This window comes from Heterocephalus glaber, unplaced genomic scaffold (assembly GCF_053883595.1).
Source record: "Heterocephalus glaber isolate CG9 unplaced genomic scaffold, H.glaber_assembly_v1.0 deba00001538, whole genome shotgun sequence".
Classification (NCBI taxonomy): domain Eukaryota; kingdom Metazoa; phylum Chordata; class Mammalia; order Rodentia; family Bathyergidae; genus Heterocephalus; species Heterocephalus glaber.
In genome coordinates, this window is record NW_028258333.1 from 25,129,515 (window position 1) to 25,144,042 (window position 14,528).

Here is a 14,528-nt window from a genome sequence, read left to right on the forward strand (position 1 = left end):
AAAACATAGATTGAGTGATCCTGTAGTCTTCATAATTGTATTTATTTTCAATTGCACAAAGACATATAAGTAAATTAGAGTTGTAACAAGTTTAAGCAGTACATATAAATTAATGTATCTCTTGAATACATTCTCTCATCCTATTCTCTTCCTAAAGATAACTGATATTATCATTTTCATCCATACTCTTCCAGAGCCTTTTCTATACCTTACATACATACATGTACTCTCAGATCTATGTTCTGTTTGTGAATTGTTTGCTTGTTTATGGGTGTTGTGCTTACTTTGATAAGATTATCCAGGAGACAGGACTCTCAGATGTAGATTTATGTGCAGGAGATATAATGAGGAGAATGGATTACTAAAACAACACCTGGAAGGGAGCAAGGGAATCAGAACTAAGCAGAACAAGTTGAACCTTAATAACCTAGAGCTAATGTCTTAGCTACTATCATAGGCACTAGAACTAGGAGAGGCCTTCAGAGCTGACTTGAAGCACAAAAGCTGTATCCTCACATTAACCAGCCAGCGAATGGGAGCTACTTCTGAGGAAGAGGCATGGTTTAGAAAATATGGTTCCCTTCTGCTAAGAGAAGTTCCTATAGAAGGGCTCTGCTGTGTCCTGCAGTTCCTGACAGCTGGAGAGATGAATACGTTGGTTGCTGAAGCAAGAGCCTGGCAGAAACACACAGCATCTGATACAGACTGCACATTGGTGCAGAAGATCCTAAGAATGCATTCTGGAGAACTACCTCTTTTAGTAAAGTGACTGTATTCTGTCCAATGGCGACATAGTACTCCAGAGGATGATGTGCTGCAGCCTTTTTAAATCCCTGTTTTATTTATTACTGCATGTTAGTAATACATAGGAACAGGATTCATTTTGGTATACTGTAACTAACTTCCATATAACATTTGATTACTTGCATTCCCATTATTCCCCTCTCCATTTTATCCTCCTTTCCCTGATCCTTTTCCCCATCTCTAAAAGTCTGCCTTCTTATTTCCTGTTATCACTCCTTTATTTCTTCATTCATTCATTTATTTTAGAATGTGCATATAAGAGAAAACATAAGATATTTAAATGAGTCTGGCTTATCTTGCTTAACATGATGGCCTCCAGGTCCATTCTTTTCCTGCAAATGATTTCATCCTTCTTTAAGGCTGAATAATATTCATATATATATATATATATATATATATACACACACACACACATACACACACACACATATACATACATATATATCATGGTTTTTGTGATATATATATATCATGATACATACATATATATCAAGTTTCTGTGATATATATCACTATATATATATGTACATAAGAAAAACGTGAGATATTCATTCATTTTTTGAAAGGCATCCACTTCCACAGTTTGGCTGTTGTGAATTCCACCACTACAAACACGAGTAGGCATGTATCGCTATAACATGCTGTCTTTAGTTCTTTTGGGAATATACAAAGGACTGCTATAGCTGGGTCAAGTGGAATTTCTATTTTTAGTTACTTGAGGAATGAATATCCAAAATGATTTCCATAGTGGTTGTACTATTTTAAATTCCTATCAACAGTGTGGGACTGTTCTTCCTGCTCATCCTTGCCAGTATTCATTACTTTTTAATTTCTTCATTGTAGTTATCTTGAATGGAGTGAAATGGAATCTCAACATAGTTTTGATTTATATTTCTCTGAAGGCAAAAGACATTGGACTTTTTATATATTATTGGGCATTTGTACTTCCTTTAATATGTGTCTATTGATTTGCCCTTTTATTGCTTGGGTTGTCAGGGGATTAATTTTTTGAGATCTTTATATATTCTATATATTAATTCCCTTTCTCTCATTCTGTAGGTTGTTTCTTTGCTCTGCTGATTGTTTCCTTTGCTGGATCACTTGCTTCTTAATGTACATTCAAGTTGTTTCCAACATTTTACTGTTACAAACAATACTACATGTCAAATGGACTTCTGGCTTTTGGTAATGATGGAGTAAGTCCCTACTAGAGGATCCCCCTCCCTACCAAAACAATGATAAAAACTGGGTATGATACAAAAAACAACTACTTGAAGTTATTGGAGCATAAACAGAAGCAGAGACACCTGTGGGCAGAGAATGTTTGAATAGAGAAGCACTGTGATGTAAGGTCCCCATTTTTGTGACATTCAAGCAGGGATTTATGTGGTCCATTTGTTACTTAGCAATGCCCTCAAGAGTGAGGGCATTAATGGAAAAATCCAGTATTTTTGGTCAGCAACATCAGAAAAGTGAGGCTGAGAAACTGTTACTGAAGAAAGCAGGAGTATGGTGGAAGGGGAGGGAAAAGAAAATAGATGGAGAAGAGGCCCGTAAAACCTGTCCATTCATATCTCAGAGGAAAGCCACTCAGCTAAGAAAATTATTTGGCTCTAGACCAGAACTGCTGCCCAAAGAAACAAAGTTTGCACTTCAAGTCCAGCCAAAAAAACTGCTTGCTAATGCTAAGGAAATAACACCTATTCAAAAAAAAAAGTTAAATCAGAATCTTCATAACCTCATATTCATAATATACAGACTATAACCCAAAACAATTTGACATATGAAGAATAAAGAGAATGGAGCATACACTCCAGAGAAAAGAAAGTCAACCCCATGTGACCCTGAGATAAAGCATATGTTAAAGATGGCACACAAGCATTTTAAGCAGTTATTTTAACTGTCTTCAATAAAGAAAAGGAAAGTGGGATATCCATGAATAAAAATGTAAGAAAACTCAACAGAGATATTCAAACAATAATGAGAAGCAAATGGAAATTCTAGGCCACCATACCACCACACCAAGTGCCATGGAGCAGAGCCACCCCCAGCACAGAGGAGGTGAACTTTCCAGGCTGCCATACCACCAGCTCCAGCACCAAGGTGAGCCACAAAGGGGCCAGCAGCACCCTTCCACACGTTGAAATGATGACATGTAAACAAGTCTCAAAAACAGACAACCAGATCACCTAAAGCAACCCCCAAGGGAAAAGAAATGGAACAATCTGATATCAACCACCTGGACTCCCTGAACGAGGATGAAAGAGGATCTGGAAAAAATGAAATCAGAAATAATTTCTCGGATAACAACAGAGATAGTGGCCATAGTGCAAGACATAATTAATAATTCTAGAGAGGACACAGATAAAAAAATAGAAGAGCTGAGGAGCACGATGGAATCCCAACATAGGAAACAAATGGAAACAGATGCAAACAGATTTCCAGGAGATTAAAAACTCCATTGAAAGTTTATGCAGCTGAATGAGCCAATGTGAGGACAGAATTTCAGATATAGAAGGCAGGATTACAATTAGTGACTAGGAAAAGAAAAATTTCTTAAAAATAGTAAGGGACCACAAGAAATCAATCCAGCAGCTGCTAGATGATGCAAAGAAGAATGACATAAGATTGATCAGAGTTAAGGAAGAAACAGGAGCGAGTGCAGAAGACATAAAAAAGTTCACAGAAGTGTTGGCAGAATACTTCCCAAGCTGGGGAAAAGAAATTGATATACACATAAGTGAGGCATGAAGGATTCCAACTAGCCATGATAAAAAAAAAATCTACACATAGGCATATAATTGTTCAGATTCCAGAAACTCAACAGAAGCACAAAACTGTAAAAGCACTTACAGAAAAGAAACAAATCACATACAAAGGAAAGCCCATCAGAATCATACCAGATTTCTCAATGCAAACCCTTAAGGCAAGAAGAGCTTGGAGTGACCTATCCCAAGCCCTAAAGGAAAACAACCTCCAACCCAGATTGATGTGCCCTGCAAAACTATCTTTCAAAATTGATGGAGAAATAAGATACTTTCATGACAAAGAGCACTTTAGGAACTTCATGAATACCAAATCAGCACTCCAAAAAATTTTAGACAATATCCTAGGAAAAGACAACTAGGATCACAAATCCAGGAAGCCCAGCAGAATGAATCCATCAGGCATGACAAGGAATTAAATGCAAAGGGGGAGAATCCAACAAAAAGAAAAAGTCATGACAATGATAAGCCAATACTTATTAGTTATAACCATCAAGGTTAATGGTATCAATTCATCAATCAAAAGAAACAGACTTGCAGGATGGGTCAAGAAGCAAGATCCAACAATATGATGTATACAAGAAAAACACTTAATTCAAAAAGAAACTCATAGACTGAAAGTTAAATGGTGGAATACAATACTCCTTTCAAGGGAATTGGAAAAAAACAGAAGTAGCTATCCTCTTTGCAGATCAAGGGGATTTCAAAGCAACACTGATTAAGAGAGACAAAGAAGGACACTACATCCTTGTAAAGGGAACAATCCAACAGGAAGAGATGACAATCATAAATATATGCACCAAAAACTAGTTAACCCAACTATATAAAACAAGTACTAAGGGACATGGAAAATCCAATAAGCACTAATATGACAGTTGTGGGGGACCTCAATACCCCACTGTCACAAATAGATAGATCAATTAGACAAAAAACAAGCAATGAAATACTAGATCTCAGTCAAACTCTTGAACAAATGAACTTAACAGATGTTTACGCAGTATTCCACCCCACAAAATCAGAATACACAATCTTTTCAGCTGCACATGGGTTGTTCTCTGAAATAGACCACATACTCACTCATAGAACATGTTTAAGTAAGTGCAAAGGAATTGAAGTCATCCCCTGTATATTGAAGCTATCCCCTGTATATTATCAGACCATAGTGCAATGAAATGATAGCAAAAGAAACTTCAAGAATTTCATAAACACATGGAAATTGAACAACACACTTTGGAATAACCAATGGGTCACAGAGGAAATTAAAGAAGAAATCAGACAGGTCCTACAATTAAATGACAATGACAATACAACATATCGGAATCTATGGGACACAATGAAAGCAGTCTTATGAGAGAAATTCATGTCAGTGAATACTCATATTAGGAAAACAGAGCAAGCCCAATTAAACAAGCCGATGCTGAAACTCAAGCTTCTAGAAAAAGAACAGCAGGACAACCCCAAAGCTCCTACAATTATAAAGGAGGAAATTATAAAGACCACAGCAGAAAACAATTCAATGGAGACTAAGAAAATGATACAAAAAATCAATGAAACCAAGAGTTGGTTCTTCAAAAGAATAAACAAAATTGATAAACCCTTAGCCAACCTTATCAGAAAGAGGAAAGAAAAGGCCCAAATCCATTCAATTAGGAATGAAAAGGATGAAATTAAAATAGACCCAGCAGAAATCCAGAGGACCATCAATACCTACTTCGAGAATTTATATGCCAATAAGATGGAAAACACAGAAGAAATGGACAGATTCTTAGATAAGTATGAATTATCAAAGTTGAACGAAAAAGACCTAAAAATTCTAAACAACCCAATATCAATCAATAAAATTGAAAAAGTAATTAAAAACTTACCAACTAAGAAAAGCCTGGGTCCTGATGGCTTCACTGCTAAATTCTATAATACATTTAGAGAGGAAATACTGCCACTACTGTTTAAACTCTTCAATGAAATTGAAAGAGAAGCAATATTCCTGAATTCATTCCTGGAAGCAAGCATCACCTTGATCCCCAAAGCAGAGAAAGACCCAATCGGAAAAGAGAACTATAGGCCAATCTCACTAATGAAGATGGATGCAAAAATCCTTAATAAGATACTGGCAAATAGAATGCAGAAGATCATCAAGAAGATCTTACTCCCTGACCAAGTGAGATTCATCCCAGGGATGCAGGGATGTGTCAACATATGCAAATCAATCAATGTACTACACTATATCAATAGAGCCAAGGACAAAAATCATATGTTCATCTCAATAGATGCAGATAAAGCATTTGACAAAATCCAACATGCATTTATGATAAAAACCCTACAAAAAATTGGAATAGATGGTCTCTACCTCAAACTGATAGAAGCCATCTATGAAAAACCAACAGCCAATATCATACTAAATGGTCAAAAACTGAAATCCTTCACACTAAAATCAGGAACAAGACAAGGATGTCCACTTCACCACTCCTGTTCAATGTAGTTTTGGAAACATTAGCCTCAGCAATTAGACAAGAGAAAGAAATAAAAGGAATCAAGATAGGAAATGAAGAAGTCAAATTGTCGTTATTTGCAGATGACATGATACTCTATATAGAAGACCCCAGGAACTCCACCAAAAGTCTTCTAGACTTAATAACCAATTTTAGTAGAGTAGGTGGATATAAGGTCAATACACAAAAATCAATAGCTTTCCTCTACACAGACAACACACTCACTGAGAGAGAAATAAGGCAAACAATTCCCTTCACAATAGCATCCAAAAAACTGAAATACCTAGGAATCAACCTAACAAAATAAATCAAAGACCTCTTCTCTGAAAACTATAGCACTCTTCAAAGAGAGATTGAAGATGATATCAGAAAATGGAAAGACATCCCTTGCTCTTGGGTAGGAAGAATCAACATAGCAAAAATGGCCATACTTCCAAAACTGCTATATAGATTCAATGCAATCCCAATTGAAATCCCAGCAGCATACTTCATAGACCTTGAGAAAACAATCCAAAAATTGATTTGGTACAATAAGATACCTAGAATAGCAAAAGCAATTCTAGATAACAGAGACATGGCAAGGGGTATCACAACCCCCAACTTGAAACTATACTACAAAGCTACTGTGATAAAAAGAGCATGGTACTGGCAAAGAAATATACCTGAGGACCAGCGGAACAGACTAGAAGGTGGCAAAACAACTGCAGACACATTCAGCCATCTCATCTTCAATAACAGAGCCAAACACCCTCACTGGAGGAAAGATAGCCTTTTTAATAAATGGTGCTGGAAAAATTGGGTTTCAACTTGCCAAAGATTCAAACTAGACCTATATCTCTCACCATGCATTAAACTAAAATTGAAATGGATTAAATATCTAAATATTAAAACAAAAATGCTGAACAGGCTGGAACAGAGGCTAGGTAGAACTCTTTTTTAAATTTATATATTAATTGGTACACATTTATCATTGGGTGTTTGTCCCTGAACATGATGTATCTTAGTTCTTATTTTTTCCCCATTACCTATGTGCCCTTCACCCCCACCACCCTTGCCTATTTACATAGACTTTGTTTCCATTTTTTTTCCTTTCTCATAATTTTTCCTTTCCTTTCTTCCCTTTCCTCTTCCCTTCCCACCACCCCTCCACCTTTGGACCTTTTCCTATTTCAAATTATCAATTATTCATTTTAATTATTTTCATCCTTATTTACACTTCCAGTTTCTCACACTAGAGGTACTATTCGGTATTTACAAGTGTATGTCCTATTTATTTCACTTCAGAGTATGGCCTCAATATGCATCCATTTAGCTATAAATGACTCTAGTTTCTCGTTCTTTATGGCTGAGGAGTACTCCATTTTATAAAAAAACCCCACATCTTCTTTATCCAGTTTCCAGTTGATGGGCACTTGGGCTGTTTCCAAACCTTAGCTATTATAAATTGTGCTGCTATAAACATAGGTGCACATATATTGCTGTGGTGTGATTCTTTTAATTCTTTGGGGAAGATACCCAGTAGAGGAATAGCTGGGTCAAATGGGACCTCTAGTCCTAGTTCTTTGAGGTATCTCCATGCTGATTTCCACAGTGGTTGCACCAGTCTGCACTCCCACTAACAATGGAGAAGGGTTCCTTTCTCTTCACACCCCCACCAGCATTTGTTATTGGTTGATTTCATGATAGCAGCCATTCTTTGTGGGGTGAGGTGGAATCTCAATGTTGTTTTCAACTGCATTTCTTGAATGACCAGTGATGTTGAACATTTTTTCATATGTTTATTTGCTGTTTTTACTTCTTTGTCTGAGAAATGTCTGTTCATTTCAGATGCCCATTTTTGAACTGGGTCTTTGAATTTGGGGGGTCTGATTTTTTTCAATTCTTTATATATTCTAGATAGTAGACCTTTGTCTGAGGTATAGCTGCTAAAATTTTTTTCCCATATTGTAGGTTGTCTGTTAGCTCTGTTGATAGTTTCTCTTGCAGTGCAGAAGCTTTTTAATAAGATGAAGTCTCAGTTGTTGATTCTTTGTGCTAGTTCCCGTGCTACTGAAGTTTTGTTCATAAAGTCTTTTCCTATGCCAATGTCATCAAGAGTTCTACCTAACTTATCTTCCAGCAAGTTTACTGTTTCTGTCTTGATATTTAGCTTTTAATCCACTTCAATCTTAGTTTAGTCCATGGTGATAGGTATGGGTCTAGTTTTAAGCTTTGTCAGGTTGAAATCCAGTTTTCCAACACCATTTATTGAACAGGTTATCTTTTCTCCAATGAGGGCAATTGGCTCCTTTGTCAAAGATGAGGTGGCTCAGTATGTCTGGAGTTGTTTCTGCATCTTCTAATCTATTCCACTGATCCTCGGGTCTGTTTCTTTGCCAGTACCATGCTGCTTTTATCACAGTAGATTTGTAATATAGTTTTAAGTTGGGGTTTGTGATACTCCCAGCCATGTCTCTGTTGCCCAGAATTGCTTTTGCTATTCTAGGTTTCTTCTGCTTCCAAATGAACTTTTGGATTATTTTCTCTAGTTCTGTGAAGTATGTTGTTGGAATTTCAATTGGTATTCCATTAAATCTACATAGTAGTTTTGGAAGTATGACCATTTCACTATATTGATTCTTCCTAACCAGGAACAAGGGATATCTTTCCATTTTCTTATATCCTCTTCAATCTCCTTCTTCAGAGTGCTATAGTTTTTAGTGTAGAGGTCTTTTGCTTCCTTTGTTAGGTTGATTCCTAGATATTTCATTTTTTTAGATGCTATTGTAAAGGGAATTATTTCCCGAATTTCTCTCTCAGTGGGTCTGCTATTTGCATATAAGAAGGCTATTGTCTTCTGCGTGTTGACCTTATATCCAGCTACTCTACTGAATCTGTCAATTATGTCTAGAAGGCTTTTGACCGAGTTTTTTGGGTCTTCTATGTAAAGTATCATATCATCAGCAAATAATGACAGTTTCACTTCTTCCTTTCCTATCTTTATTCCTTTTATTTCTTTCCCTTGTCTAATTGCTATGGCTAATGTTTCCAGAACAATATTGAACAGGAGTGGTGATAGTGGGCATCCTTGTTTTGTTCCTGATTTTAGCATGAAAGTTTTCAGTTTTTGACCATTTCGTATGATGTTGGTTGTTGGTTTTTCATAAATAGCCTTAATCAGGTTGAGGTAAAGACCTTCTATTCCAATTTTCTGTAGCATTTTTATCATGAATGGGTGCTGCATTTTGTCAAATGCCTTTTCTGCATCTATTGAGATGATCATATGGTTTTTGTCCTTGACTCTGTTAATATAGTGTATTACATTTATTGATTTAAGAATGTTGTACCATCCTTGCATCCCTGGGATAAATCTGACTTAGTCAGGGTGTGCGATCTTCTTGATGACCCTCTATATTCTGTTTGCCAGTATCTTGTTGAGAATTTTTGCATTTTGTTCATTAGGGAGATTGGTCTGTAGTTCTCTTTTAGGGTTGGGTCTTTCCCTGGTTTTGGAATCAAAGCAATACTTGCTTCCAGGAAAGAATTTGGCAGCCTTGCTTCCCTTTCAATTTCCTTGATGAGTTTAAAGAGTAACGGCAATAGTTCTTCTTTAAACACTTTGTAGAATTCAGCAGTGAACCCATCAGGACCTGGGCTTTTCTTTGTTGGTCAATTTTTTGTTACATTTTCAATTTCACTCATTGTTATTGGGATGTTTAGAATTTCTATATCTTCTTCATTTAACTTTGGCAATTTGTATGTATCTAGGAATCTGTCCATTTCTTCTGTGTTTTCCATTTTATTAGAGTACAGGTTCTCAAAGTAGGTATTGATGATCCTCTGAATTTCTACTGGATCTGTTGTGGCTTCAACTTTTTCATTCTTAATTGCATGGATTTGAGCCTTTTCTTTCCCTTTTTTGATAAAGTTGGCTAAAGGTTTTTTTATTTTATTTATTCTTTAAAAAAACCAGCTCTTGGATTCATTGATTTTTTGTATCATTCTCTTAGTCTCCATTGCATTGATTTCTGCTTGGATCTTTATAATTTCCTTTCTTGTATGAGCTTTGGGTTTGTTATGCTCTTCTTTTTCTAGGAGCTTGAGGTTCTGCATTAGGTTATTTAACTGAGTTCCCTCTGTTGTCCTAATATGGGCATTCACTGCTATGAATTTCCCACGTACAACTGCTTTCATTGTGAGCCACAGATTCCTGTATGTTGTACTGGCATTATCATTTACTTGTAGAAACTGTCTAATTTCTTCTTTAATTTCCTCTGTGACCCACTGGTTGTTCAGGAGAGTGTTATTCTAGGTAGAACTCTTCAAGACATTGGTGTAGGAAAAGATTTTATGAACAAAACCTCAGTTTCTCATGAACCAGCACAAACCATCAACAAGTGGGATCTCTTCTTATTAAAAAGCTTCTGCACAGCAAGAATAACCACCAACAGTGTGAAGAGACAACCCACAATGTGGGAAAAGATTTTCACCTGCTGTTCCTCAGACAAAGGTCTACTATCTAGAATCTATAAAGAACATAAAAAATCAGACCTCCCAAATTTAAAGACCTAGTCCAAATATGGGCATCTGAAATGAACAGACATTTCTCAGATAAAGAAGTAGAAATAGCAAATAAACAGATGAAAAAATGTTCAACATCACTGGTCATTCGAGAGATGCAAATGAAAACAATGCTGAGATTCAACCTCACTCCAGAAAGAATGGCTGCTATCATGAAATCAACCAATAACAAATGCTCCCGGGGTTGTGGGGAAAGAGGAACACTGCTCCACTGCTGGTGGGAGTGTCCAATGGTTCAATCACTATGGAAATCAGTATGGAGATACCTTAAAGAACTAGGACTGGAAGTCCCATTTGACCCAGCTATTCCCCTGCTGGGTATCTTCCCCAAAGAATCAAAAGATCATACCACAGCAATATATGTGCACCCATGTTTATAGCAGCACAATTTGTAGTAACTAAAACTTTGAAGCAGCCCAATTGCCTATCAACTGGAGACTGGATAAGGAAAATGTGTTCTTTTTCTAAAATGGAGTACTACTCAGCTATAAAAAATCAGAAATTAGAGACATTGCTAAATGGATGTACATTAAGTTGATACTTTTAAGTGAAATAGGACACACATGCATAAATACTGAATAGTTTCTCTAGTGTGAGAAACTGAAAGTGTAAATAAGGACCAAAAGGCATAATAGATAATGTGAAATAAGAAGAAAAAGGGAAAAGGGGAAGGGGAAGTGGGAGGGGTAGAGGAAAGGAAAGAACAGAATGGAATTAATATGAGAAAATGAAAAAATGGAAACAAAGCCTCTGTAAATAGGGAGGGATGGAGTGGTTAAAGGGAGGGCAAGGGAGAGGGGGAAAAATAAAAAGCAGGAGAGATTATGTAAAGGTGCAAATTTCCAATGATGACTGTCATTATATTGTATACCTAAAATGTACCAATAAAATTAATTTTAAAAAATGGAAATTCTAGAACTAAAAAACGCAATACCTAAAAATTTTAAATTATTGGATGAACTTAGTTATTAAATGGATATATCTGAAAAGAGCGAGAGAATAAACACAATTGAAAATAAATCAGTGAAATTATCTATGGAAATGAACAGAGAGCAAAGTGACTGAGGGACCTCTCATATAATATCAAGTCATTCAATATACAGGTGTCCCAGCAGGAGAAGAGGACAGAAAAGATAATGGCCATACCTTTCCCAAATTTGTTGAAAGAGAAATTTACAGGTTCAAGATGTTTTGTCAATACCAATTAGAATAAATAAACATGAAGGTATTGGGATTATAACACATTTAAATTCAGCTCTTGAGCCAAAAATAAAGAAAAACCCTTGAAAGTAGTGAAAGAATAAAATTAAAATTAGAGCTGGGTGTGTAGTTCAGTGGTAGAGCACTTGCCTAGCATGTGGGAAACCCTGGGTTTGATCCCCAGCACCACAAAACCAGTAAAACAAAACAAAACAACCATCACTAACTGGGGAACAGAATCTGATTAAGAACTAAGTTCTCATCAGAAATCATGAAGGCCAGAAAAATATGAGATAAAAAAGAAAATTGTCAACACAGAATGCTCAAATCCAGGAAAAACAGTCCTTCCAAAATAAAGACAAAATGAAAACAATTCCTGATAAAAGAGAACTAAGAGATTTCATTGCTAGCAGATTTGCACAGTAAAAAAAGGTTAATGAGGAGAGTTCCTCAGGCAGAAGGGAAAAGATTCTTGATGGAAATTTGGATTCTCAGGAAAGAAAGAAGAACTGAAATGGTAAAACTTGCTGAGGAAATGTAAAAGAATTTTTTTCTTTTCCCTCTTAATTTTAAAAATAAATCGTGTAAAGTAAAATTATGACATTGTCATGTGGGATTTTATAATATCAGCATAATACATATAATAGCTATGACACAATGGGGGCCAGTGGTAGGTGTGGTGCTATATGTTTGTGAGTTTTCCACATTTTACTCAAAATGTTAACAATTTCTTCATGGGGAGAAAAGACCCACGGGTTCCTTGGTTTCAGACTTCTATACCGCAGCACTGAAAAAGAATTCATTTTTGTTGGTTTAAACTACTCACTCTGTAATTTTTAATGGTAGCCCTAAGGGACTAATACACAAGGCAAACAAAGATTATCATAGATAAAGAGGGACACGTTCTTATAGTAAAGGGTTCAATTAACTGAAGACATAACAGTCATAATGTGCATGTGACTAATAATAAAAGAGCTTCAAAATGCATGAGGGAAAACAGATGTAACTAAAGGGAGAAATTGACATTTCCACACAACTACAGATTTTAGCAATCTTCTCTCAGCAATTAATACAGTAACTAGACAAAAAATATAGCAGCAAAGACATAGAAGTGTTGGAAAAAAAACACTACCATCCACACAAATACATAAAGGAAAGAACAGTTGTTACTCTTGGAACATTCCTTTCTGCTTTCTGCAATTTTCCTGATGTCCTCAATTATAGTCTTAGTTTTTCTTTTGCTATACAACATATTTGCCCTATTTCCCTCTCAATTTGTGGCTGCAAATGTTTTTAATTTACTTTAAAATATCTCTCATCTTATGTAATTTATGCAATTATCTTTTATTTATTTTTTTACTCTTCTTCATGGCAATCATTTCAAAGTCTTCTTTTCTTACCAATGTATATCTTCCATACATTTCTTCCTTCTTTTCTTTTCTAAATTCATACTTTTATAGAATTTTGGTTTTCTTAAAATAGTAAACATTTCTAAATGCTTTAGATATATTCATTCTTTTATCCATTCACCATATTCCAATGAAGTCTTTGCATTATTCCTGTATGAAAGATGAAGTCACTGAGGCACAGAAAAAACAAGTAATTTGGCCACATTACACAGCCAGTAAATGGCAAAGGCAGATTCTAACAAGGGAACTGGGTTCCAGTGTTTGGGCTCTTTACTATTGGGATACATGCTCTACCTTCTTATATAGTCAAATAAAATATTCTGTTCCTTTTTAAATTTACTTTTTATTTTCTCTTTATCAAATTCCTCATTTTCAAAAGTTTTGATCATTCTATCAGTTATATATTATTTCTCATCAAATTGCTTCTTGCTAACTTTTTTGTCATTATGAATTTTTTCTTTTAAGCCTCCTATGGTAGACTAAAAAATGGCCCCCAAAAGATATATCCTAATTCTTGATACATGAAAATGAGATTTGCTATTGCAAGATTTTGTGTTATCAGGTAGTTAGTTCCTTTTAGAAATGGCTCGGCAATTAAGCATATTCCAGGTGCTTCTTACCTTGAACAAAGAACTAAACAAGACAAGCCAAAAATGGTGGCAAAATTGAAGTGTTGAAATAGCAGAGTCTCATGGGTTGTGGAAACCCATAAGAAGTTCTACATATGGGCTCCAGAACAGCAGTACTGTGTAGATCCTGGGATCTTGCCCTCTCACGCCTCTCTTCCCAACCAGTTTAAGCCACACTTATCTCACTTGCTGATGTGATTGAGTATCTGGAGATGGGAAGATTAGCCTAAATTACCTGAGTGTGCCCTAAATACATCATGCATATCCTTAAGAGAGAGGCAGAGGGTGATCTAATACACACACACACACACACACACACACACACACACACACGCACAAACGGGGAAAGCAATGTGAAGACAGAGCAGAGAGAGATTTGGAGAAGCTGACCTTGAAATTTGGAGTGAATCACCCACAAATTAAGGGAAGCTACCAGAAGAAAGGAACAGATCTTCGCCTAGAGCCTTCTGCTAAAACTGCCTGGTGTTAATTTGTCCAGCAACTCTGATTTGCACTCTTAATGTCCAGAACTATGAGAATATAACCTTCTGATTTTTTTGTTTTTGTTTTTTGATACAGGGTCTTGCTTTGTATTACAAGCTGTCCTTGAACTCACTATGTAGCCCAGGCTGCCCAGGAACTTGCAGTAATCCTCCTGCCTCAGTCTCCAGA

The 14,528-nt window shown here is 36.1% G+C and overlaps 2 long non-coding RNA genes across 2 annotated transcripts in view; both read right to left on the reverse strand.

Annotated features, from left to right (window-relative positions):
• The window catches only part of LOC110350103 (uncharacterized), a 181,580-nt gene that overhangs the window by 72,920 nt on the left and 94,132 nt on the right, over positions 1-14,528 (reverse strand). The gene's annotated exons all lie outside the window — the stretch shown is intronic.
• Positions 1-14,528, reverse strand: part of LOC147824518 (uncharacterized) — a 119,754-nt gene that overhangs the window by 13,264 nt on the left and 91,962 nt on the right. The window contains exon 2 of the long non-coding RNA XR_015442247.1: positions 1-14,528. This exon is cut by the window's left edge and continues 13,264 nt beyond it; it is cut by the window's right edge and continues 36,104 nt beyond it. This is a non-coding gene — a long non-coding RNA (uncharacterized LOC147824518).